Below are 3,822 nucleotides of genomic sequence, written 5' to 3'. Positions count from 1 at the left end.
TCATGAAACACTTTTTAAAAAAGGGGTGGGGGGAATAGTGTGTAGTTTAAGTTGTCTTCTTGAATCCACCCCACCCCACCCCCGCCCTGGGTGGTAGGGTAAAATTCCACCTCCTCACTTCTGCACTCCCCAAGTTCAGAGAAGGTGTGCAGCACTGCTGGGGCCCCAGCTTCTCTTCCTCCACTCCCCAAGGGGCTGGCTTTGGCTTCCTGCTTCCCCCTATCGTGGCTCTGAAAAGGAGTACTTTCCGGGGCATTTGGGATCCATCCAAGATCCCAGTGTCCTTGCCAGTAGCACTGTCTGGGTGGTGGGAAAGGAAATATCTAGCCTTCCCTCCAGCCAACCTCCGGCTGGCCGAGCTGGCACCTGGGCGGGGAAGAGAGGAGAATACTGCCATTCAGACCTTTCCTGCTGCAATCACAGATTGCAAAATCCTGGCATCCTTCTGTGCTTTATGGAGGGTGGTGACTTGGGGAGCCATGCAAGGGAGCCCCACACTTGCCCAGGTGCCAGAACCAGGCCCCTCGGGTCACATGCACGTTTAGTAGAACCATCTCAGGCTGGTATGCTTTAAAATTCTCTGGAGACCACGGTCACCCACACTTCACTCATCTGATTAGCAGATGGTCCTGAGTGCGAGGAGCCAAGACAAGTATCAATTTACAACTGGAGATTGATTTGTCCAAGGTCAAGGGAGGCTGACCCCGAAGAACAGTGCCAATCTGACTTCCAGACTCCAAGTCTGGTGCTCATTTTTCATTGCTGGGGTTACAAAAGGGCGATGGGGAGAGTGCAGCCAGGAATATTCAGAGCAAGCAGAAGTCCAAAGAGAACAAGAACAAGAGGCCAGTAGTCAGACAAACAAGTATACATCAGGGCTTTGCACTGTCAGGCAAGCCTCCTAACCTCTCTGAGCTTTCTTTTCTCCTTTCAGATTAAGGAAAGGCTATTCCTGAGCACTTGAGGCTGGTCTTGGTGCCACAGACTTGTAATTCTAGTTACTCAGGAGACTTAAGTTCAAGTCCTGCTGTACTACCAAGTGTATTTAAAGGCAGTCCAGGCAACTTAGTAAAAAGGCCTGACTCAGAACTTTCAGAAGTGCTGAGGCTAGAGAAATGACTCAGCAATTAAGAGAACTGACTGCTTGTCCAGAGGGCCAGAGTTCAATTCCCAGTACTCAGAGGCTCACAACCACGGGCAGCCCTCACTGCAGGACATTCGGAGCACGGACACATATGCAGGCAAAATACCCACATCTCAGTGGTGGAGTGCTTGCTGAGTGTGTGTGAGGCCCTGGGTTCAATCCCCTATACTGCAAACACAGAAATAGTTCTACCACTTGAAATGCCTGGGATTTGATCCTGGCAGAATAGCTTGTAGGTTGCATGACTTTGGACAAGTTACTTAACAGTTTCCTCATCTGTGAAATGAGCAGTTAAACCCCCAGTTAAAAGTGTGCTATGAGAGCTGGAGGGATGGCTCAGTGGTTGGGAGCACATGCTGCTCTTCCAGAGGTCCTGGGTTCAATTCCCAGCAACCATATGGCAGCTCACAGCTGTAACTTCTGTTCCACAGATGGATGCAGGCAAAATACTATTGCCCATAAAATAAAAGTAAATAAATCTTTTTTAAAAGTATGCTATAAAGATTTCCTTAGCTAATGGGAATAGGGTTTTCAGCACAGGCCTGACATATTAGCCATTGTACTGGGTACTGTAGCACGTGTCTGGAATCCTGGCCCTTGAGAGGCCAAGGCAGGGGAGGATTCTGCATTCAAGAGCAATTTAGAATTTATAGTGAGACCCCAGTTCTTGGGATGTAGTTCAGTAATTAAATACTTGCTGAGCATGTACAGGATCCTGGGTTTGACCTCTAGCACTATAATACATTCGTGTATACATACAAACACGAAGTACACTTTGCCAATAAGTAAAGATGAGGAAAGTGTTTAGAAATTACAGGAAATGTGTGTGTGTGTGTGTGTGTGTGTGTGTGTGTTACGTATAAATACAGGAGGCTTCTCTGTCCCCATAATATCTTAGAATCTTTCAAAAAGAAGCAGTAGATGGGAAACCTTAGGATGTTTTCTTCTAAAGTGGGGCCTTCTGCCTCCCCCCCCCCCTATTTGTGCTTCCCAAGTAAAACCCTCTGCCTCCATTCCTAGTGGTGGGCCAGGGCTCATGAGGGGAACAGTCATCGACTTGAATTTCCAGAGCTGTCAGAGGACACTGCAGGCCCTTTGACCCCAGGCTTTCCTTTTTTTTTTTTAAAGCATAAATAAAGGCTTTATTGATCAGTTCAGATGAATGACAGACTGGCATGAGCTCAACTAACTGTTTCATATATGTAAGAGCCCAGGATGACAGAAAAGGCTACTCTTATTGGCAATGAGCAACAGGAAGGGAGTGGGAAGGACCTGAAGGCTTCTGAAGTTTAGGCACTGAGGGTGATTGGGAAGGGGAGCACCTTCATGGAAGCAAGTTGAAAGGGAGGAGGGAGGGGAGTGGGGGGAAAGGGTATAACATTTGAAATGTAAATACAGAGAATATCCAATAAAATTGAAGAAAGAAAGAAAGAAAGGGAGAGAAAGAAGGAAAGGAAGGAAGGAAGGAGGAAGCTATTGGACTGAAACCAGCATCCTAGAAGCAAGTCCAGGATGGAAAATCATCCTGGATCATCCAAAGCTGAAGATCTCTGAGAGTCTGGATCACTTCTGGAACTCTCATGGGCTTCTTGATGCACATGATCTCTCTCCAGCCCTCAGTGTCTTCCAGAGTGCTGTGTTCCTTCTCTGTCCCATCTGGGCACATGATCTCTCTCCAGCCCTCAGTGTCTTCCAGAGTGCTGTGTTCCTTCTCTGTCCCATCTGGCTTAGTGATCTTGGTCACAGAGATGCTTTTGAAATACAGTTTAGGGTGGGGTTGAAGAAGTGGACCCAGACCTTCCTGAGAAACCTGGGAGTCAAGATCATTGTCCTCTCTGGCTCAAGAATGGGGACTCACAGGCCGTGTATCATCAGACCTATGAAAAGGTCCCTGGGACCCCCAGTCTGTAGCTGTTTTGGAGGATTCAGGTTTTGCATGACTCTCCAAGACCCCCTCAACGATCCTGCCTGGTGACTATCTGGGTACTTAAGCATTGAGTCTTGTAGTGTCTGTCCCTCCTGCAATCAGGACCAGGAGAGGGGGAAGGCAAGGTCCAGGCCCCCATCTTTCTGAAGATGCTATTAAAATCTCGTACTAGATCATCAAAGCCAAAGTTGCCTTGGAATTGCATCCGTCCTCTGGGGCTGAAACTAAAACCAAATTCTTCTGTTGGCCAAGAACCATCAAGCGTATAGCTCTCTCGGCCCCATGAGACTCTGTCTTCCTCCTCTTCATCGTCACCATCTCGAGTCATTCCTCCAAAAAAAAAAAAAAAAAAAAAAAAAAAAAAAAAAAAGTTCAAAAAAAGGTTCTCCGTGCTCTGTGGCTCCAAGATCCAGGGAAGCTGCCTCGGAAAAGATCAAAGATGTTCATTCCCCTAGGAGTACTAGAAACTTCAAACCTCTGCAGCCCATGGGCAACACGAGACCACCAACTTACACTACCCTCTGGCCTCAGTCTTTTCTAACAACCAGCTGTCATGCCCCTTCACAAAAGACTGGTCAGGAGCTGTGTTGGTTCAGCAGGGCAGACTCCAGAGGCAGCCCAGGCTGCCCCAGGTAAGGCTTGCCCAGGTGGTGTTGTCTGGTGGTGTTTGCTGAGCCCATATCAATGTTCAGAAGGGAGCAGATACAATGGGACCCCACTCCCAGTCTTCCCCAACTGAGATAATTTGTCT

At 47.9% G+C, this 3,822-nt stretch overlaps 1 pseudogene across 1 annotated transcript; it reads right to left on the bottom strand.

Moving 5' to 3' along the window:
- Positions 1 to 2,639: 2,639 nt before the first annotated feature.
- LOC308438106 (HCLS1-associated protein X-1-like) lies at positions 2,640 to 3,399 on the bottom strand (annotated as a pseudogene). Its single transcript has one exon. The product of its transcript is annotated as an HCLS1-associated protein X-1-like (transcript).
- Positions 3,400 to 3,822: the final 423 nt, after the last annotated feature.

Source organism: Micromys minutus (assembly GCF_963924665.1).
Source record: "Micromys minutus genome assembly, chromosome: 27".
NCBI lineage: Eukaryota > Metazoa > Chordata > Mammalia > Rodentia > Muridae > Micromys > Micromys minutus.
Note: the sequence above shows the minus strand (reverse complement) of the source record. Positions and strands in the feature narration are given on the sequence as shown.